Source organism: Crassostrea angulata, chromosome 5, assembly GCF_025612915.1.
Source record: "Crassostrea angulata isolate pt1a10 chromosome 5, ASM2561291v2, whole genome shotgun sequence".
Taxonomy (NCBI): domain Eukaryota; kingdom Metazoa; phylum Mollusca; class Bivalvia; order Ostreida; family Ostreidae; genus Magallana; species Magallana angulata.
This window is the reverse complement of record NC_069115.1, coordinates 17,527,366-17,552,092: the sequence shown is the minus strand read 5'-3', so window position 1 is coordinate 17,552,092 and position 24,727 is coordinate 17,527,366. Positions and strand designations below refer to the sequence as shown.

The window sequence follows — 24,727 nt, the reverse complement described above, 5'->3', positions numbered from 1 at the left end:
CTGGATATAGTGATAGTTGATCAAAAGTGGGTTTATTCTTCTTTAAATTCAACTAAATCTTCTTTTTTCATATTTCTTGCAGTTTATTTTAACTACACAGTGTGAAGCCGAATAGACGTACACTATTTTAATTCCACCTGCGATATCAAATGGCAATGATGCACCGACGTATTTGTTGAGATAAATAATTCTTAGGTAACATGACACATTTTAAAGAAAAGAGGGACGATTTTTAAGGGAAGCGAACCAGGTCCTTTATATTCTATATACACACAAAATTTTTTAACCATGCAATGTGTTCTAAAAAAGATATTTGTAACAAAGTGTCAATGTAAACTATGCTGATGTAAGTTCGGTGAGCATGGCTCTAATGACATTTGCGAATATGCCTGTGTTGAAATTATTTTAGAAATATAGTTAAGATTGCATATATTATTAGACATTATTTATCTGTAATTGCAATAGTTTGGTAATAATATAATTATGGGACACGCGTTTACTAGCATGATTAACAAAACAGTACGTGGCTACATGTACCTTGCTACCGTCATATTTTTTCACACTCTGTTTTCTTATTGACCAGAGCTGCGTTTAACAAAAGGGCTTACGACAAAGTCGTAAATATTTTTAGCCTCATGGAATGCCCTTTGGGTAACAAAATTTATATAATACCATTAATTTACCCTTAATTTGATTTCTATAATTATTTTAACTGCCATTAAATTCAAATAATGATTAGTTTGTGATTAATAAGCACGCTTTAATTTGGTCATAATTCGTAACTTCTTTTGTAAAACGCAGCCCAGTTGTTTATTAGATGCCCATTAATCAATTTAAATAAAAAGAATATTTGTTTTTTACCAGTAAGAGTTTTTGTTTGAAGTCTTAGCCATTGTGTCAATTCTGTTAAATACTTTGCCTAGATTAATAAAAAAAAATTATTATAGCTAATCATATATAAAGTTATTTTGACAACAAATCAATACAAAATCTATCAATTCTCTCTTTTCTGATGCATTATACAGAATGTCATAGACTATCTGAAACCATTTTCTCTTTGAATAACTTTTAATTAACTTCAAATGCATTTTCATAAATGTAACTATATGATATGAATTAATTTTTCACTCCACTAATTTCAGAAACATTCATATTTTTTGTTTACAAAGAACTATATGTGATATGATTTTAATTTGGCCCCCATAATTCGCCATTCTTAGAGTGTTTCGGGTAAAATTAAATATTATGTTATTTTTTAGAAGAGTTTACTTATTAGTCTTGGCTAGATACATATCTTATTAAAATATTTGGTTTGTTCAAGCATGCGCTCTGTGTTTTCTGAAAGAAAAACTACCTGAAAACAAGCTGTTTTATGCAAAAAATGCAAAAAATTGCGAGAAAATGTTGTCTTTACAATGTCATATTTCTAAATTGTGGGCACTTGAGTCAAAATGAACATTAAGTAAAACTATCACATATATAAAAGCGTATCTATACAAAGAAAACAAAGAATTACATTAAAATGCTGATGTTCATTTTAGGGGGCCATTTTAGGCCCTTACTATATATAGTCCTTTGGTGGTGTTTATAAAAACACAACAAACTAGAAAATCGCTCCAAATGATGTTCTTTTTGACCGATGAGAACGTCAAGTCGATGAGTAAAATTTCTCACAACTGCCTTTGCATACATCCAATTTTTTCGAATCTTCTCGCAATTTAAAGAATCTGTAGCTTGTTGAGTTGCTTTTTGCAGAGTATTCCTTTTTTATATAATTCATACAACTATATCTGGAGTCTGTATTTGATAATACAGCTTTAAACGGAACTTGTCTGAAATTCAATTTAACCACAGAAATATGATGTTATTTTGTGACATCATAATTTAACCAAAAAAACCCCCAAAACTTACTTATTGCTTGAGTCATAATTTACATCTCTAATTTATACGAATTTCAAATGGTATCAGATGTTCTGGGACACCCTGTTTATGTATAGATTTACACAAAGGTGTTAAATTATTATGCAATTGCTAGTGTTTATTGAAAGTCGGTAAATTATCACCCACTGTAAACCTGCCATTTTGTCTGGTTCGGCAACCTGCCTTTTAAGTGAAGTTTTGTTGTTTATGCGTGGCCGTACCTTACCTAGATTTTCGGGTTTTCAGGCCAAATGATTTTTGAGAAAAGTTCTGCGAAATGGTAATATATTTTCAATAATTTTAAATTAACGCACCCCAAACTCAAAGGCCAGGATGTCGGTCTTTGATGAGCTGGAGACAATTAGTCCAGCTTGTTCTCCAAAGCACCCACAATGTGCTTTATCTAGCAAGATTTAGTTACTTCTCGGGCTTGATATTACATGTATAATTCGATTTTAGCTTAAATCATAAACCGCCTGAAAGCACTTTATCTATCTATCTATCTATCTATCTATCTATCTATCTATCTATCTATCTATCTATCTATCTATCTATCTATCTATCTATCTATCTATCTATCTATCTATCTATCTATCTACTTCAATAATACCTTAATGCTGTTTACAATTCATGAAATGATAGGATGTACTCTATAAGTAATTGCGTATTCAAATTATCTATGAGTTGCAATGCAAACTTATTGAACCTGGCATTTCATTTGTAACAGTGTGAGCATGGTCGCTACGCAAATGCCAATGACACTGAATTTTTAGGGTTCAAACTATATACAGACATCGCATTGATCTAAAAATAATCATATAGAAAACATATAAGGTAAATCTCTTCCACAGAATCTACACAGGTCAAGGCTAACTGGAGATTGTTTTCCCCAAGTGAAATGAAACATTAATTATGAACTATATTGTATGTACGAGGGTCAATCAAAAAATACGAAGACTTTTGTCATATCTATGTTACTTAACGTCATATCATTACTAAATTTGGTAGACATAATTTAACAATAGTTTCAAACAATTTGTTAGAAAAAGGTTAATAAATTTCTTTTTTTCTAAGAATTATTTAGAATTTAATCCTGCAAAAATGAGGTCACGGCGCACGGTCAAAATTTGTGTTATGTCAACAATAAACCATATTATGTTGAAAGTAATATCTCCATAAATTGGGCTTAAAACCAAATAATATTAAAACTTCAAATTTAGTATATTTCTTGGTATTCTATGTACCAAATAATGACGGGATATATTGTTTTGTCGAGCAGATATTAGTAATTTAAGTCAGATAGTCCTCTTTAGAATTGAATTAAAACATCGATGTCGCCGGACGTCACGGCGCAACGAGAAGTACAAATGAAATGGATTTAACTCAGGAAAAAGCCGATACAAGCTGTGAAAATGCACAATGGTGCAAAAAATAAGTCAACAATTATTTGCAAGTTTGTGTTTAATTGTAATAAATTTTGTGGGGGTGGTGGTCATCGTATTTTGAATATAAAACAGTCCGAAAGAGAGTTGAATATCTGTAAATATTTGGTCAAAAAAGAAGTAACGTCAACCGCGTTCAGGGTTATCCTTACTGTAAACTAAGAGATACACGGTTAGAAAATGAAAACTCTGAAGAACTAACTTATGATTCTCGTACAAATGTGTGCAAATAAGATGTTAAGTGGTTCAGTGCCATTTTAAATTGTAAGGAGAAAGGCAAAAGAGACTAAGCATGATTTAAAGATGGGGTAAATCTATAAACTGTGCGTATTTAATCTTGACGTCATGCTTTGAACGTTACCGTGCGCCGTGGTGACAAAACATGTTGTCTTTAAAAACAAAAAAACAAAAATACCGTTTCATCAAATGGACTTAAACTTCGCATATCGATAACATTAGTGTTGGTGCACAGATTAATCTGTTAAGTATGACTTTCATGAAAAATATATGATAAGCAGCCACATTGTCTTCGTATTTTTTGATTGACCCTTGTATAATAATATTGTATTTTACTAAATATAAAGTAGAATTACATATCATCAGGTGAACTGAAATTTTTCCTCCCATCTTGATACTCTGTTATTTATTTCCATTAGAAAAAAGTATATTTAACTTAAGTCCAAATCTTCCATAAAAACGTAAATTTTTATAAAAAACGTGTAAAAAGTGGTGATTACTGATGCATAGAGAATAATACATATCCTTTTCCATATTAACTCGAGACCTCAATCTTAATTTTTACGATATGTTTTCGAGCAAAGTATCATTATATTAAAAAGAAATTTCTTTTTTTGCAAGGTTCTGGTGTACAGTATCCTTACTTTTACCTAACACAAATTTCAACAGAACAGTAGGTATTGTTGTTGAATCGTTTCCCCCGTTTCCAAATAGCATCTGTCTGTTCATAGTTTGACTCAATGCTTGGCCCATCACTACTTTAATAAAGAAAAAAAACTAACAAAAAAAAACCAAAAAAACCCTGAGTGACCCCCCCCCCTCCCGGTCGGCTGGGGATACTGAGGAAACACTGAAAGACCCTGAGGTCGACACCGAAGGTACTAAGAAAACGCTGAGTGGCCCTGAGACCTGCGATTTTCACTAAGGCTACTCATGAAACCTAAGAGACCGTGAGGTCGGCACTGATGATACTGAGGAATCCATGAAGCCACTTAAATTTTCCTCTGGGCTCAAGGTTTGTCCATTAAGTAGCGCATGGTGACACAACAAATTCTGATGCGACTTTTTCAGTCTGACACAAACTCATACCAACCTAAGAATATCACGACATATTAGATTACGGGCCCTTTTAATGCTCTAACGAACTCTGTTATTTACTTAACCTGAACTTGTGATATTTTATACGCAGAAATTTGTAGAAACGCATTGGAATAGAAAATGACAGACAGGGGGTGCATACGTACCCGGATTTGATTTCCAATTAACCCGGCTAAACCGACTGAAATCTAGGTAAGACTACACATGTACATGTATATAGTACTCTAAAAATCCCAATTTTCTGAATGTTCACCTTAAATCTCAAAACAATATCTGTAACAGACAGCAAAGACTTAATTAAGAAAACGGAGTGTTTGTTTGGAGAAACTGATAAAAATTGTCACACGTTGTAACGTACTTTAACTACAATTTACGAATATCTCCGTAGAGTCGGTACACGATCCATTGGTTTAGTGGTATGGCAATCCTTTCTGTGCAAGATTATTAAAATATTTCTGCAACATATCTGAAAAAAAATCCCTTTATAGTTTTCAACTGTATAGCTTTTTTTCTCCATTTTTTTTAATACATTATTTTTTAGTTTTAGTGGCTGTGACTGTAGAGTATGCTAGATAGATAGATAGATAGATAGATAGATAGATAGATAGATAGATAGATAGATAGATAGATAGATATATATATATTTTTTTTTTTGCTCTGGTGTACAGTATCCTTACTTTTACCTAACACAAATTTCAACGGAACAGTAGATATTGTTGTTGAAACGATTCCCCCGTTTTGCGAATAGCATCTGTCTGTTCATAGTTTGACTCAATGCTTGGACCATCACTACTTCCATAAAAAACCCAACAACAAATTCTGATGCGACTTTTTCAGGCTGACACAAACTCAACCTAAGATTATCACGACATATTAGATTACGGGCCCTTTTAATGCTCTAACGAACTCTGTTATTACCTTAACCTGAACTTGTGATATTTTATACGCAGAAATTTGTAGAAACGCATTTGAATAGAAAATGTCAGATAGGGGGTGCATACGTACCCGGATTTGATATCCAAATAACCCGGCAAAATGTATATATATCAGGCTTGGGGTAAGGCTAAATGTAATGGTAATGCATTGCAATGCATTACATGTTTTCAAAGTAATGCTAGTAATGTGTAATGCCACAAATTTAGCATTACATGTAATGGTAATGTAATGCATAACTTTCCAAAATCTAGTGGAATGCTGGCATTACATGGCATTACTTTGCATTACTATGCTTATTTATGCATGTTCACTTTAAAACAATGTGATGAATAAATGAATAACTGAAATTGTATTTAATTAAAATTATTTTAAAGAAGAGAAAAATAATTCTTGAGAAAAAAATGTTTTAGTTGTACATGAATAACATGTAATTAAAAAGAGATTTAAAAATTAATTCTTATTGCACTTCAATAAAGAATGTGTCAACAACACTATGCCCCCAGGATAATCTTAGAAACAATCTATTATTTTAAGAAGTGCTAAACACCCCAATCCCCTTTCCTTTGCTATTTTCCTATAGAATAATGGACAGACATGCACCTTGAAAAACAACATGAATGCACTGTCCATCCATGATGAAATCAAAATCACTTCCAATATTATAACCCATTTAAAAATTATTAATCTCTCTCTCTCCCTCTCTGTCTCTTTTTCTGTTGTATATTAAAATTATTAATTTGGACTGATAGAAAATACAAGATTAATGTATTTTTTCTATTATTCCACTTAATATATCCTAGGATAAAGATTGCCAAACAATCTTTCAGTCCCAGCTTCAACTGTTCCTGCAGAACGTTTATCTAGTAAAGCTGGGAATTTTTTCAAACCTTACAAGTTGCATTTGAAAGATGGACCCTTTGAAACTTTGATGATCATAAAGTGCAAGAGCAATCTTTTGTCTTTAAGTGTCCTCAGTATTAAGAAATCCAACCAAAATATATTAGGAAATATTACTGTAAAAACCCCTTTGTTCATATTAAAGTTAATACAATTAAATGTCAACAATTTTAAAGATTTGTGTAATCTGGGTTAACATCTCTATGTAGCTTTTAATAACCACAACGTTGTACAATAATTATGATTATATATTGAACAAATAAAGAATGAATCTTATACAATGTTTAAGTCATAAAATTTGAACCCGATACTGAACATGAACCTGTAGAGATGTTAAAGAGTGTTTTATATTTGAAACATTTGCAAAAACTCTTTAATTAGTTTAACTTTATTTTTGACTTTTCACAAAGTAATAGTAATGGTAATGCATTACTTTACTCAAGTAATGCTATTGTAATGCATTACTTCAAGAAAATAAAGTAATGGTAATGGTAATTTAATGCCCAAATTCATGAAGTAATGGTAATGCAATGCATTACTTTACAATGTAATTCGCCCCAAGCCTTTTATATATATATATATATATATATATATATATATATATATATATATATATATATATATATATATATATATATATATATATATATAGTAATTGATGACTTAATGGACACGCAAATAAATATTGTAACTTTTCGATTGGTAAATATGCCAGGGTACCACTTAAAGAAGAACAATAATATAACGCTCTTTTATGAATTCATGCCAGTTTTGATAAATGGGCATTTTTTTTACCTGCATATTAGCTGACAGAAAGCAGTAAAACGAAAAACATGAGAACAAAGAAAAAATCTAAATGATGCGTTTTTTCAAACGGAACATTCAAGAAATTACATCTGCAAAGAAATCAATATATATGTATTTAATAAAGTATCGTTTTTTGCGTACTGATTCATCAAAAATCTGGATGAGAGGGCTAGTTAATCAATTTATACTTTTGTGCCTTTATAGATAAACTTCCGGCCTCAAACTGAATCGTCTTTATGCTAATATTACTTATTAGGTTTGTTACTGACTGTTTACAGAAATTTGTGGGGTCGGTAAAGTCCATAGAAGGCGAGGCGGAGCCGAACCTTGTATGGACTTTACCGACACCACAAATGTCTGTAAACAGTCTGTAACAAACCTAATAAGTGTTTTGTTTTGTCGAGGACCTACAATTTGATATGTAAACAAACAGAAGAAAACATATAACAATTAAATTCATAGTTTCATTCTCTAATTTTTAACCTTCCTCGTCAGTCGATTGTGCAAACATGGATGCTTTTGTTTGATCATAATATTACGTCCCGGGCAAAGGGTGGTCACTCTAAATATTTTGGGGTATAAAATATAAATATAAATAAATATAAAATTAAAGGTATGGTTGAACGTTTGTGTAAAACATCAGCTCAAATAACGTTACATCTGCCATGTTGCCGTATAAATTTTGACGCTTGCCGTGTAAAGAAATGTATAAGGCAACCACGTGACGCAATTCATCCAATGACGTCGAGACATTCTAGTCCGAGGCAAAACAAAAGATCTATAGAAGCGACAGAAGTATAACAATAATTTTATCCAACTACAGCAGAATAGGGAAACGGCATTTGTTTAGTTGATATTCAATTTTAAAGGATAATTTATATGATTTGTTTTGTTTTTTTTTTGCCAGCAGGTTCTTAGACAATATGCTTCAGTGCGCCTTCGATCTAGTATTTGTCATGATCAGACGCCAAAATTCTCTCGTGGAAAATGTTGGGGAAATACAAAGAATCTTACATGATCAATCTAAGATTCATCAATCATTAATTCATGCAACAGCTAGAGTGCTATATCTAATCAATGAAAAGACAAGTATTTTCTCTTGGTTTAAAAGTAAAAGACTTTTATTACAAATGTCAATAAACCAGTCTCCAAATCTGCAAATATAAAAGAGGTTCCAGGGAGGTGTTTCAATGTGTAAAATCATAGCTACTTGTTTTCCCTCATATTTTTAAACATGCTTTAGATTATCATAAATATTTTCAAATTTTATCGATATCCAATGAATTAAAAAGCGTAAAAGCGTAAATAGATCTTTATTCACTAAAGTACATTACAAGCTCAAGTTTCGTCTAGTTTATCTCAATCATTTAAAACATGTTTGTCATTCAAATAATGTCCCAATGGTGAGGTCTGAGCAAAGAGAAATGAAGTCAATAATAACCTGTTATTTGATAATTCGAAGATAAATTGAAACTTATATTATCATGGTCTCCCTGTTGTACCTTGTACATTCCTATCATGCGACCTCATAATAACAAAAAAAGGGGTTGTTGCTAAAACGCGGAACGGAAAGCGAAACGGAACGGAAAACGGAAAATCTATGATGTTTAAAGCTTAATTATTTGATATCATGCTTACGATCGTCTATCAACTACATTGTATATCATTGCATTCAATTTGCTTAATGAAGTACGAAACGTAAAAATGAAATGTACACACATTGCGATTAAATATAAGCTATTAAAATAACTTTATAATTTGGTTGTGTTTTTCAAGACTTCGAACCTTAAATTGCTTTGGATTTTGAACTTGTTTTAAAAAATTCAAACATTGAGTTTTTACTGATCCATACTATTTAAAAAATTCATTAAATATTAAATAGATATTGAGATAAAAACGTGACCAACGAACAACATCCACCATCATTTTCAAGAAGTTTTGCTGTAACATCTGTTTGCTAACCTTTTTGTCTCACCATTTTAAAGATCATGTAATCGAAAACAGAATCATTTTATTGGGTCACTAACGCTCTAGATGTCCTGCAAATTCTCCTTTCATTCTTCTGATATCGCCTTTCGTTGTCTACATCTTCTACCGTTTAAGATTACTATTTCCTAGTATTATAGGTATGACATATTCTTTACGTTTCCATATACCTACCTGATTGCACAGTCCTTCAACTTACTCCGAATAGAGCGCTGGATCCACATGTATTTTAATTAAGAGAAAATTATACGTTTTTTTAAAAAATAAAATTGCATATGAATGACAGTTTTAACAATATTAAAAAAATTACGTTGAATATATCGTTTATAGCTTGTTCAACACATCTATCAAGTAAATAACATTACATAAAATTTTCCGTATTCCATTCCGTTCCTCTTTCCGTTCTATTTTCCGTTCCGCGTTTTAGCAACAGCCAAAAAAGGGTAATTAACGCTCTATTGGCAGCACAAAATAGCAAAGAATGTAAATGAACAGCCATCATTGTATTTCATCCATAGACATCAGATAAGTTGACGGCCTATTGCATTGTTACCCGCTATCTATTTATAGGCATTATTCATCGCATTCTTAAAATATACATTGACTCATTTCAATTTTTAGAACTTGTTTCCATACGATTTGTTTATTTTCAGCGTTCAGTTTCTGGAAGCAATAAATGATAACTTCTTTATTGTGTTTTATTACACATTTTCATGTACCTTCACTTTCAGTCACCGCTCTGCGCATGGGCATTTACCGGAACCAGTCCGTTCTGGAGGTAGACGTGAATGATGTTATCTGGTTCTTGTTGAGTTTCTCCAACACGTTTACAAAGTAAAAATTCCATGTTTTAGTCCTTTTTTGTTTCAATTTAAATTACAAACAATTATGCTTTTACCTGTGATTTTGGAATTTGGAACCGAAATCAATGCACGCGTATTTATTTTAGTAAACTTCTTTGTGTGGAATGTCCGAGTGTTCTTTCACTTCAAGAATGAGAAGAAGTAATGTTAGTACAAGTAAAAGCTTTCCAAATAGCTTGCCTGACTAAGCAAAATTATTCAATGGAAGCATGCATGTATCAATTAGGCTATCAAATTAGAAATGCATTCTAATTTTCGCTGCTGATCATAAATTTATAAACGGAACGTGCAAATTTAGCGAAATGTCAGTTTCTTCTTCGATCTCTAGAACATGTACATATGTATCATATAAGTGAAATTCATTTATTTAATTAATTCAATATTTTAGAAATGTACACATGTCATGTAAGTGCATGTAAGCTTGAAAGCTGAGGAGTAAAATTAATAGTCGTTTTTTTTTTTAAAAATTGTATTTGTTATATTAAGATGCAAAATCAACTGAAAGGCATTTTTAAAGAAATTAATTATATTCCAACCTTATGAAAAATGAAATGGTATACAAACACGTATTGTTTTTGAATGTGTGTGGACAGCTTCATCAAAATCATCTTGACAAGCAATTAATAAAAAGGGGTGAATTCTCAAATTCATGAAATAAAACCCTAAATGTAACTTCAATTCAATTAGAATTCCTTATTTTCAGTTTCGTTTATTGCATGCTCCTACAAAAGTGGAGGGAGGTGGAGGCAAATCCATGATATTTCCATTTACCATATAAAGTTAAGAAAAGTGCAAGCTGCCAAAAATGTTGGGAGGGGGAAGCAGCCCACCTCACCCCAACCCCCGGTGCTACGTGCCTTTCACGTAAACACATGGTATGCTCTGGGGTATCGCATGATTCCAACGGACTCGTCAACTTACTATGAATGAGACATTATGGCGCGAAATCCTGCGATTACCGTTCACGCAACGAATGAACTCATCCACTGGCAGAGATCCATGGGGAGGGGGGGGGGGGGTCAGATGAATTTTTTGACATTTGTTTTGTAACAGCTACATACATGTATATTATACTTTGGATCGGTTTTGGAAGAAATCTAACGAATTAAGAAACACACTTGATTAGTAATTGTTAAATGTAGTACATTTAGTAAGACACGCGAGTTATGATTCCTTTTCAAGATTAATGAAATCGCCCAACTGAACGAAAATCGGGTCACATCCCGCTTCGGCGATTTAGTTCCTCCAGTAAACATTCTGTATAAACAAGCTGTATAAATATATATTTGTTTTAATCCAAACTGATGACTCTCTTGTAATTATGAAAATCCAACACCAATTATCACTTACATTGTACAGTAATAGACATTATGTTACAACTTGTTGCGATGACCCCCTTCCCCCTTTTTCACCGTTAAAATATAGTGGAATGCTGATCTATTTTTAAATCAGGATTACACACGTGTACTGCATGGCGAACGTCCCTTTTACTTGAAAACTCTTGCACGCTGTTGTTATTACATGCCATATAACTTTTTCAACAATTGTGAATGTAAATGCTGACATCTTAAACATGCATCGGTTAATCTTTTTTGTGAAATATCATGATATTGCTTGTCCCATGGTCTGCACTGTTTCGGAGAATGTAAATATTTAAACCTTAGATATGCCTGACGTCATGACGTCAGGCAATTAAATTTATTTCAGAACTCATGATATTTCGGAAATTGTACAATTTATACGGGAATTAAGTGTAAATTATATTTTGTCTTCAGTATGTCATTTGTACTTTATTGGTATGTTACGTAAAGAATATCAAGATAACTAGATGCGATCTCTTTGCGAGCAACAAGAGGTCTTTTGTTTAAATGCACCATAAGATAGACTTTCAGGATAGCTGTTCTTTTCTATTTTCATAATAACAAAAAAGGGGTTGTTGCTAAAACGCGGAACGGAAAGCGAAACGGAACGGAAAAAAAACCTATGACGTTTAACGCTTAATTATTTGATATCATTCTTACGATCGTCTATCAACTGCATTGCATATCATTGCATTCAATTTGCTTAATGAAGTACGAAACGTAAAAATGAAATGTACACACATTGCGATTAAATATAAGCTATTAAAAAAACTTTTTAATTTGGTTGTGTTTTTCAAGACTTTGAACCTTAAATTGCTTTGAATTTGAAACTTGTTTTTAAAAATTCAAGCATTGAATTTTTACTGATCCATGCTATTTAAAAAAAAAATCATTAATAGATATTGAGATAAAATCATGACCTACGAAGAACCACCATCATTGTCAAGAAGTTTTGCTGTAACATCTGTTTGCTAACCTTTTTGTCTCACCATTTTAAAGATCATTTAACCGAAAACAGAATCATTTTATTGGCTCACTAACGCTCTAGCTGTCCTGCAAAGTATCCTTTCATTCTTTTGATATCGTAGTTCGTTGTCCTCATCTTCTACCGTTTAAGATTACCTAATTCCTAGTATTTTAGGTATAACAGTTGCTTTACGTTTACATATACCTACCTGATTGCACAGTCCTTCAACGTACTCCGAATAGAGCGCTGGATATGTTGTTTAGTTTGATAAACTGGGATTAGTGGTCAAATTATGCACACGTATTTTAATTAAGAGAAAATCATTGCATATGAATGACAGTTTTAACAATATTAAAAAATTATGTTGAATATATTGTTTATAGCTTGTTTAACACATATATCGAGTAAATAACATTACGTAAAATTTTCCGTATTCAATTCCGTTCCACTTTTCGTTCCATTTTCCGTTCCGCGTTTTAGCAACAGCCAAAAAAGGGTAATTAACGATCTATTGGCAGCACAAAATAGCAATGAATGTAAATGAACAGCCATCATTGTATTTCATCCATGGACATCAGATAAGTTGACGGCCTATTGTTACCCGCTATCTATTTATAGGCATTATTCATCGCATTCTTAAAATATACATTGACTCATTTTAATTTTTAGAACTTGTTTCCATACGATTTGTTTATTTTCAGCGTTCAGTTTCTTGAAGCAATAAATGATAACTTCTTTATTGTGTTTTATTACACGTTTTCATGTACCTTCACTTTCAGTCACCGGTCTGCGCATTGGCATTTACCGGAACAAGTCCGTGCTGGAGGTAGACTTGAATGATGTTATCCGGTCCATGTCGAGTTTCTCCAACACGTTTACAAAGTAAAAATTCCATGTTTTAGTCCTCTTTTGTTTCAATTTGAATTACAAACAATTATGCTTTTACCTGTGATTTTGGAATTTGGAACCGAAATCAATACACGCGTATTTATTTCAGTAAACTTCTTTGCGTGGAATGTCCGAGTGTTCTTTCACTTCAATAATGTTAGTACAAGTAATAGCTTTCCAAAAACCTTGCCTGACTAAACAAAAGTATCCAATGGAAGCATGCATGTATCAATTAGGCTATCAAATTAGAAATGCATTCTAATTTTCGCTGCTGATCATAAATTTATAAACGGAACGTGCAAACTTAACGAAATGCCAGTTTTTTCTTCGATCTAGAACATGTAGATATATATCATGTAAGTGAAATTCATTTATTTAATTAATTCAATTTTTTAGGAATGTACACATATCATGTAAGTGCATGTAAGCTTGAAAGCTGGAGAGTAAATAGTCGTTTTTTTAGAATTGTATTTGTTATATTAAGATGCAAAATCAACTGAAAGGCATTTTTATGAAATTTGAAAGGGTGTACAAACACGTATTGTTTTTGAATGTGTGTGGGCAGCTTCATCAAAATCATCTTGACAAGCAATTAATTAAAAGGGGTGATTTCTCAAATTCTCGAATTCATGAAATAAAACCCTAAATGTAACTTCAATTCAATTAGAATTCCTTATTTGCAGTTTCATTTATTGCATGCTCCTACAAAAGTGGAGGGGATGGAGGCAAATCCATGATATTTCCATTTACCATATAAAGTTAAGAAAAGTGCCTGCTGCCAAAAAAGTGGGGAGGGGGAAGCAGCCCACCTCACGTGCCTTTGACGTAAACACATGGTGTGCTCTGGGGTATCGCATGATTCCAACGGACTCGTCAACTAACTATCAATAAGACATTATGGCGCGAAATCCTGCGATTACCGTTCACGCAACGAATGAACTCATCCACTGGCAGAGATCCATGGGGAGGGGGGTCAGATGAATTTTTTGACATTTGTTTTGTAACAGCTACATACTTGTATATTATACTTTGGATCGGTTTTGGAAGAAATCTAACGAATTAAGAAACACACTTGACTAGTAATTGTTAAATGTAGTAAAGTACATTTAGTAAGACACGCGAGTTATGATCACTTTTCAAGATTAATGAAATCGCCCAACTGAACGAAAATCGGGTCACACCTTGCATCGGCGATTTAGTTCCGCCAGTAAACATTCCAGCTGTAAAAATATATATTTGTTTTAATCCAAACTGATGACTCTCTTGTAATAATGAAAATCCAACATCAATTACCACTTACATCGTACCGTAATAGACATTTAGTTACAACTTGTTGCGATGACCCCCTTTCCCCTTTTTCACCGTTAAAATATAGTGGAATGCTGATCTATTTTTAAATCAGGATTACACACGTGCACTGCATGGCGAACGTCCCCTTTACTTGAAAACTCTTGCACGCTGTTGTTATTACATGCCATATAACTTTTTCATCAATTGTGAATGTAAATGCTGACATCTTAAACATGCATCAGTTAATCTTTTTTTGTGAAATATCATGATATTGCTTGTCCCATTGTCTGCACTGTATCGGAGAATGCAACTTTTAAACCTTAGATATGCCTGACGTCATGACGTCAGGCAATTAATTTAATTTCAGAACTCATGATATTTTGGAAATTGTACTTTTTTTTACGGGAATTAAGTGTAAATTAAATTTTGTCTTCAGTATGTTATTTGTACTTGCCTATGTTACGTAAAGAATATCGAGATAACTAGATGCAATCTATTTGCGAGCAACAAGAGGTCTTTTGTTTAAATGCACCATAAGAGAGACTTTCGGAATAGTTGTTCTTTTCTATTTTCATAATAACAAAAAAGGGGTTGTTGCTAAAATGCGGAACAGAAAGCGAAACGGAACGGAAAACGGAAAAAACTATGACGTTTAATGCTTAATTAATAATTTGATATCATTCTTACGATCGTCTATCAACTACATTGTATATCATTGCATTCAATTAGCTTAACGAAGTACGAAACGTAAAAATGAAATGTACACACATTGCGATTAAATATGAACTATTGAAATAACTTTTTAAGTTTGCTTGTGTTTTTCATGACTTCGAACCCTGCTTGGGATTTTAATCTTGTTTTAAAAAATTTCAAACTTTGAATTTTTACTGATCAATAAAATTTAAACAAATTCATTAATAGATATTGAGATTAAAACGGGACCGACGAACAACATCCACCATCATTGTCAAGAAGGTTTGCTGTAACATCTGTTTGCTAACCCTTTCGTCTCACTATTTTAAAGATCATTTGATCGAAAACAGAATCATTTTATTGGGTCACTAACGCTCTAGCTGTCCTGCAAAGTATCCTTTCATTCTTTTGATATCGCCGTTTGTTGTCTACATCTTCTACCGTTAAAGATTATTAATTCCTAGTATTTTAGGTATAACAGTTGCTTTACGTTAACATATACCTACCTGATTGCACAGTCCTTCAACTTACTCCGAATAGAGCGCTGTATATGTTGTTTAGTTTGATAAACTGGGATTAGTGGTCAAATTATGCACACGTATTTTAATTAAGAGAAAATCGTTGCATATGAATGACAGTTTTAACAATATTAAAAAAATTACATTAAATATATTGTTTATAGCTTGTTTAACACATATATCGAGTAAATAACATTACATTAAATTTTCCGTATTCCATTTCGTTCCGCTTTCCGTTCCGTTTTCCGTTCCGCGTTTTAGCAACACCCCAAACAGGGTAATTAACGCTCTATTGGCAGCACAAAATAGCAAAGAATGTAAATGATCAGCCATCATTTTGTATTTCATCCATGGACATCAGATAAGTTGACGGCCTATTGTTATCCGCTAACTATTTATAGGCATTATTCATCGCATTCTTAAAATATACATTGACTCATTTCAATTTTTAGAACTTGTTTCCATATTTTTTTTTGTTTATTTTAAGCGTTCATCTTCCTGGAGCAATAAATGATAACTTCTTCATTGTGTTTTATTACACGTTTTCATGTACCTTCACTTTCAGTCACCGCCCTGCGCATGGGCATTTACCGGAACCAGTCCGTGCTGGAGGTAGAAGTGAATGATGTTATCCGGTTCTTGTAGAGTTTCTGCAACACGTTTACAAAGTAAAATTCCATGTTTTAGTTCTTTTTGTTTCAATTTAAATTAAAAACAATTATGCTTTTACCCGTGCTTTTGGAATTTAGAACCGGAATTAACACATGCGTTTTCAATACAGAAAACTTCTTTGTGCGAAAATATACTGAGTCCTAATGGACTTCAAGAATTAGAGGTATTAATGTTAGTATTAATTTTATTCATAACTCATGATATTTCGGAAATTGTACATTTTATACGGGAATTAAGTGTAAATTTTGTCTTCAGTATATGTCATTTGTACTTCCTTATAGTATGTAACGTAAAGAAAATAAAGATAACTAGATGCGATCTCTTTGCGAGCAACGAGAGGTCTTCCGTTTGAATGCACCATAAGATTGGCTTTCAGGATAGTTGCTCTTTCTATTTTCCCTAAACTTCTTCAAATTCCATTTAACCGTCCATCAGATTTTCAATAACATTTGATCATAGGATATTTTTGTTTCCATCCAGTGGCGATCGGAAGTGACGGCGGACGCTGGGATATGAAAAGAACACTGCGGATATAGACTCTCTGTATTTTTATGAAAATATATTTATATTTTCTGTTGGAAACGGAAAACCTTAAAGCATCTACATGTTTTTTCATCTTTTAAATAAAAATATAGTTTTTCAAAGATATACGTGATTATTTTATAAATGCTGTGTTTTGTACAAAAATACAATAAAATTAAACTGTGAAAAAGACCCATAAAACTATACAATTACAAACTTCATAAAAATAAAGATTGTTATTGTATATATTTATTTCTTTTGATTATTTAATATGTTAAGAAGTGCATTTTAAATGTATTTTGACAGTACTATATGCATAAATACAGAGGAATTATTCAAGATTCGAGATTCGAAACACGGCATTAGAAATACATATATGTAGGGGATTCGAGGTTCAAGATTCAGTATCTAAGTTACTAAATAAAGATCATTTGTACACGCCCTTCCATACAAATAAATCCTATTTTAACTCCAGCTAAATGATTTTTTAAGGAATCATTCATTGAGTATTGCTTGGTCACAATTGTGGTCGGGGCGTTGTCAAATCCAATAAAGCCCGAAGTGCTTTATAATAGATTTGACCACGCTCCGACTAACATTATCACCTCATAATATTCAAATAAATCATTCCTTATTACTTACATTTATATTATTTACGATTTCTACACTTGAAAACAACATTTTAAAACCACTATGTTTTCATGTACATTGCAGCACATGCTATTTTTTTACTACGTAACGCAGGCAATACCGGTTTTCGGTTTGCTATGTGACACTCCCATTTTGTGTCGCTCATTTTATTTTTGAGATTATTAGATTTTAGGCTCCAAGATCACTGTAGAAATGTATATATTTAAATTCACTTTACAGATAATAAAAACTAGACTAGAAAGAATGTAGTGTGTTTCCCGGATGTATCTGATTTTGCCCGCAATGTGTGTATTCCCGCCTGATACGTTTGAATAGTTCATACCTTTTGTGTGAAAATATGGTTATGGTAAAGCGATTTATGCGCAAATCTAGGTTTTTTCCCGGGAAGAGGGTGCAAAGCCTCTTTTCAGTAATTTTACTATGTAAATTTAATAATTTGATAAGCTTTAAAATTCACATGGGGGTGAGGGGAGAGGCAGATCTGACATGGATATTATTTACTTCAGGCTGAGGCTTATGTTCTTAATGAACGAAAAAAAGCACCATTCGCTGCAATCGGTTCTATTATTAGCAACGGTCCTGGCTTTTATTATACCATTATACCGATGGACCAGCCAACTGGGTAAAATTTGATATGGATATATCCCAAGATACATGTTTGAGAAATTCGAATTAATTATGTAGGTACTTTAGTTTTTTTAATGTGGGTTTTAATCATTTCTTAATTTATGATGTCTGAATTTCATCATAATCCCGATTGATAGTCTGACAGGTTGATAAGATTGTTGAATTTCGTATCACAGCTGAAACCACGCTCATAATTTTTATTATTTTGATTAAAACTGATTTTATAAAATTATCTGTTTTGCGAAATTATTTTTACACGATCTGGGCGAATACACTCCGGGTTAAAATGTATTGGGGAAGAATATATACAGTGCGAGCAAAATCACTTAGATTCGCAAAGCACACTTTTGGCGATTTTATTTGAAACTCGGGTCTGAACATCAGTTTTGTCATATGTGTAAATACTGTGGAATCTTTTAATTTCGTGGGGGACAATTTTTGTGGATTGCTTAAATTTACAGGTTCGCTGGGACGTACTTTCGTGTATTCTCTTATACCGACAAAAGGAAATACTGAGTATGACGTTATAACCCTAATTCATTAATTCCGTGGGGGATGTTAATTCGTGGATAAGAGGTAACCACGAATAAAATTGAGCCACCACGAAATCGAATGATTCCACAGTTAAAGCAAGGAACACCTCATTTGCATAAAATAATGTGAAAAACAGACATACACATCCGAGTTTATCATAGCAGCACCTGATTCCTTTGTTTTCTTTCTTTAAATCGGGTAAAAAAAGTAAGCAAAAGATTTCTGTAGTATATAATTAGATTGGTGCATTGTATTTTTTTGTACCAAATACTGTTTACGAAATGATAATCTAAATTTTCATAAAAATCAGTTCGTTTTTTTTTTATACACAGCTCGTTATTTACGGTGGTATTGGACACCTCCATAATGTGACGTACTTCCGATCAAAATAAACAATAAAATAAAATATATCTCAATAAGTATTTTCTTTCACAAAATTGACAGCGTAGTTCTTTTGGGTTAGAGCGTTTATTACGAAGTCATGAGTTTGAATCCCGTTGGGGCTTTTATAATTTTTACCTTTCCAAAAAAAATTTAAAATGTATTTTTCGGTCAAATATTGTAAAATTTATAAGATCTAAACCGGTGAAAGTTTGTGATTATAATGTACTTTTATCAACATTAATATCGACAGATATCCCATACCACCTTAAGTGACCTAGACGCGATTTCAGATGAAAATGTTATTTTTAATTTTTATAAGTGAAATAGTTAACTTGCGTTTTTTGAATAATTCAACAAACTTTGAATGTTTTAAGTCATCTTAAAAGCACGATACAGCAAAAAGAAGTCGCTGTAAACAAGGCTGGAGTCTTGTAATTGTTTACAAATAATGGAAAGTAAAGAAATTACCATTTCTTTTACAAAATAAATTGATTCAATGTGTTCATAAATAATTTTATCAACAACAAAACTGAACATTCGATTAAACTTATACCAGCACACCACTTGTGTAAACGATAACAGGAATCGAGCTTTGTTTACAAAACAAAGAAAACTTATTTGTTACTTGATATTTGACAAAGCATTAAAAACATCCATATTGACTATTTTTGACATTAAAAAATGAAAAAAAAAATACATTTGAGCTCAAATCAAGTCCCATTAATTGTCAAGATATCTCATAAAACAAGGATTTGAAATTGCCAACGTGATTTATTGGATATGCTTTACTTAGATATTCAAGAATAATATAATTCTGTAATTGCATGGGATGATCCGAAATCATTTAGATTAACAATAAAACGCGCAATTTTTAACACTTAAATTCCTCTCCTCTGCCATTCGACGCCACTTTGAAAGAGTACCAATCCTACCTGCCAGGTGAGTTAAACTCTAGTAAACGCTAGTAAAAGTTAAAGTTCAAATTACGTCAGTTTAGTTGATGCCATGCTTGTTTGTATGTCACTAGTTTTAGGAGGATGCGCAGCCATTTTGAACATTTAAGAAACACAATGTAAACATTTCTTAAACTGGCTTGTTTCTGCCAAAAACTATTATCAAAAGTTATAAAAAGTTAAAAAGCAATAAATATCAGGCTCTATATGTTGTTTTGTAGACAAATTACAAATAAGAGCAGAACAATGCATTTTTTCAATTATTCAGAACAGCTATGGCACTGCGATTATTATTAAATCTGCAAAAATATGAGAGGGGCTCATTGGTGTCTTCTCTACAAGCATTTCTGGAGAAAAAGGTTAAATCTTGCATATTGATGTTGTAACTTTGTCTCATAATAGGGTAACTAACATTTATGAGATTTGTTTTTAGAAAAAAAAGATCTAGTCTTTACTTAGAACTCCTCTGTCTATGGAGGCACATTGACATTATATATCCATCGACCAAAAAAGTCAGTTCAAAACAATTTGACAGTGTGTTGTATGTGACAGATATCTCAACACCAGTCCAACGTTTTTTTTAGTTATCTATAAGTATAAATTGAATTATCTTTAGAATTGGAGTGGAGATCCAACATTATGGATTGTCAGCTGGCGAAAGATAGTATTTATAGGAGACTTGATGCAAGCTGATTTTAAGGTTCTTTGATCCCCAGCCTCAAAGTATTTATTTCATTATTAAAATGTTTTTTATCTTTCAAACTTTATAAATGAAATAAAATGAATAGAAATTATCTGATGGTTCATGCATTTTACAAAGTTATTGCAATTTTGGTCACGATGGATATAATGGAATAAATATGCAAGTTGAGTTCAAAATTAGAAAAAATGGTTGTACCTGTGCATTGATGGCTCCAACTCTACTATCTTTGTGCAGTAGGTGTCCGTGGAACCATTAAGCCAAGCAGTTCGATGAATAGTAATGTGTAATATAAAAATTACAAGACTATTGAATTTTTTTTTATATAAAAGAGATTAATGGTACATGTATGAATAAAAGAAATCTGCATAATTTAGAGTTATCGAACTTTGCTGAGGATCGGAAATCGTTTAATATGTTTATTAGATACTTCTAGATTTTAAAGGCAAGGAAAATAATTCTTTGGTCATTTGAAAACAAAACTGAAAAAAAAATTATAAAAAATACATCATTCTTTAAAATCATTTCAATTGGTTTTCTTAAGATAATATTAATTTAATGAACTAAATATTTGTCAAAGGTAATCCATATCGGAGATGAGGCAGACATTGCCCTGATCAGAATACTTACACGGTTACATTATATATTGACTTTACCTCTATAGATTTAAATGAAGTAAGCACGACGGATGATCAATTAATCAGATAATATAAGTAAAATTAGAATATTTTAGCCAATTATCCGCTGTGCTTAAGATATAATTATACAACTTTTTTGGTGATATATACTGTTTCATTATGAGCTAAAATCGCCATGTTGTGACGTACTTCATAAAAAGTAGAAGACACCGGGTGTTTAGGATCATTAATTTGTTAAATGGCATCTACGTTTGTATTTCTTTGTAAGTAAGTATAAAATAATTTGGTTTATGTTAAAATATTAATAAAAATGTTCTGAAAATGCAACTCATTTTGATATATCTATTTATCCAATGCATTTATTACATTTTGTAGCAAATAAATATAATACAGAAGTTTCAAAGATCTGTTTTGATGTAGCCTGGGGATTTTGTAATGAATGATCCAGGATCCAAAAGTTCTTCTCGAGTTCAAAGACAGTTGTAATGAGGATGCTAATTTAGTGACAGATTAAGGAAAATCAATTCGGAAAAGGATTAATACAGGCATGTATCCAGCCCCCCCCCCCCCCCCCCCATTTTGTTTGTTGCAGCAAAGATTTTTCTTAAATTTACATATAAAAAATAAATTATTAAGGAGTTGCCCCCCTCCCTATATAAAACTATGTGTAAGTGTACTTTAGAAAATCATTTTACAAATTATTCAAGCTTATTGGCATAAAATTTTTTTACCTGTATATATTGTTTTCCGCTTACATGTATAAATTATATTTTTTATCATGTTGTATTTAAAACCTCTAATGGCTGTATGTACTTAAGTCTGGATTAATATTTAAGAAAGAAGTTCAAACAAGCATTGATATGGGAAAACATTCAAAAGTAAGAAGTTGGAGTTGGACAGAAATCAGGATGAATATACTAGAGATCAAAATTTATTCTGTGAAATTAATACTTGTGAATGACTCTCTACTTTGCCTCTCTCTCTCTCTCTCTCTCTCTCTCTCTCTCTCTCTCTCTCTCTCTCTCTCTCTCTCTGAGAGCTTGCAAATAACAGACAAAATTATTAACAACTCTAAGCTTTCTTCATGTTGTATTTGCAATAAAATCTAAATGGATCCTGTTATTTTTTAACAAGATTAATGAATTGTTGAATAAAAAAGCAACCGAGGCATTTGAAATTTAACTTCATCATAAAATAAAAATTAATAACAAATTCTTTTTCTTTTTCAAAAACTATTAAAGCACAGAAGAATGACAACAATAAAATCTAAATGTAATCATTTGAAGGAATTAAATTCATTTTTGATCTCGAAACTGTCTTTTTTCTCTAACCCAAATTTAGATTAACAAGTGGCTGGAAATGCAAAATGAATGTTTCCAAAGATCCTCTGAAGTTGATGAGAAATCAATTGAAGTGATTGAAGCAGCAAGATGAAATATATCAAGAATGAACTGCAAAATCAAAAATATTCAAGTCATTTGATTTTAAGCAATATGATTGATTTACGTCTGTAAGTCATTAAAATTTTAAGCAATTTAATTGTTTTACGTCTGTAATTCATATGAGAAACGTACGTTGGATACACACGTTAAAAGTAGGGCATGTATCACGTATATCTAACAGATGTGTAACACACGTTTCACATATGTTCATTAACGTATGTTAACCACACGTGGTGCTTAAATCACTTTAAACGTACGTGAGATCACAAACGTATCACACATGTCTAACGTATGTGAAACATATGTGGCACATTTTGCTGTGAAATCTATTTTGTGTAAATAACAATCATGCGAAAGAAACGTAAAAGATACGAAACAATATCAAATAAAAACCAAAAATTTTATAATTACCATTATTGTAGGTTGTAATTTAGGCCCCAACCCCGTAATAATTCTAGCCTAATCGATAATCAATGATATTGCCAACTGCTGCTGATTAAACAAATGCATATTTTACACTAAAAAACTGTCAAGGAGTTGGTCCCCACTTTTTTGGGTGCATGAAGAAACTGAAAGTGAAATAGTGAAATTACATGTAACATTAAAAATGAAGCTAAAGGTAACCCCCTTCCAACCCCCCGACATATTAGAATCTTCAGGATTTGCAGGGTTTTTTTTCGCCTTGTCAAGGATGAGTCCGAACTTCCCTAACCCCTCCACTTTCACAAAACGCTGCTACGTGCCAATATTGTGTAAAACATTTAATGTACATGATTATGTAAACAATTTTACAAGCAAAAAATGTACAAATGTTTATCAAATAAGTTATTTTGTTTATTTATTTCTAATTTAGTTCTATTTATTTATTTCAATTCTTGCTACGATTTTTCCAAGGTACACTTTCTCCTGGAGAAAACGCATCCTAATTTATGGATACCTTTTTGCTAGTTGCGATTTCTCCTTATACAGTAAAACACGGTTATAGCGAACACGCTTATAATGAATTGACGCTTACAGCGAAATGAATTTCATTCCCCAAGTCTCTATTTCATGTTGTAAGCTTGTCGGATAAAACGAATTACGCTTATAACGAAGTTAAACTGGCCGTCCCTGGGACTTCGTTAAAAGCGTGTTTTACTGTACCTCTTTGCACACCATCTGTTGTGTTTTTTGCATCAATGATCGTTTATGTTTCTTTTGCATCGATGATTTGTTAATGTTGCAATAGAGGTTGTCATTAAATATGCATTTCAAACACACTAAACTGTTTTTGAATTATGTTTTACTTTTAACAGGTGTAATACAATTTATGATAAAGCTTTCATAAAGAAATAAAATAGTTGAAAATAAGCAGTTTTATAAACTAATAATTTAAGCCCTCTCTCCTAATTTACAATCATGTATATCATTCAATTGGTAAGGGTCAGTTAAAAAAACTTTGGCCATGTTTTACTTCACATGTGTACTGAAAAAGAAAATCATTTAAAAGAAAAGAATGTGACAAACATAAGTATTTTATTTTAGATATGTTAATAGATGTAGCAAAGCAGTAAACAGAACAAATAAGATGTTTTAAACAGAACTTTTCAAGTATTTCGAACGTTAACAAAAACGTGGCACAAGCACAAACCAGCCTTGTAAACAGCAAAAAGAACTGGAAGTCAGAGCTCTTTTTAATTCATTGAATGCCTGCTGTCCTGT

At 32.0% G+C, this 24,727-nt stretch overlaps 1 long non-coding RNA gene across 2 annotated transcripts; it reads left to right on the top strand.

Annotated features, from left to right (window-relative positions):
* The first annotated feature begins 4,532 nt into the window (after positions 1-4,532).
* LOC128184072 (uncharacterized) lies at positions 4,533-17,637 on the top strand. Of its 2 annotated transcripts, XR_008243677.1 has the most exons (5): positions 4,533-4,889; positions 10,055-10,157; positions 13,294-13,396; positions 16,469-16,571; positions 17,056-17,637. It is a non-coding gene; the product is annotated as an uncharacterized LOC128184072 (long non-coding RNA). The 2 variants fall into 2 exon arrangements; XR_008243678.1 differs by lacking the exon at positions 10,055-10,157 and having other exon boundaries at positions 4,759-4,889.
* The last annotated feature ends 7,090 nt before the right edge of the window (positions 17,638-24,727 follow it).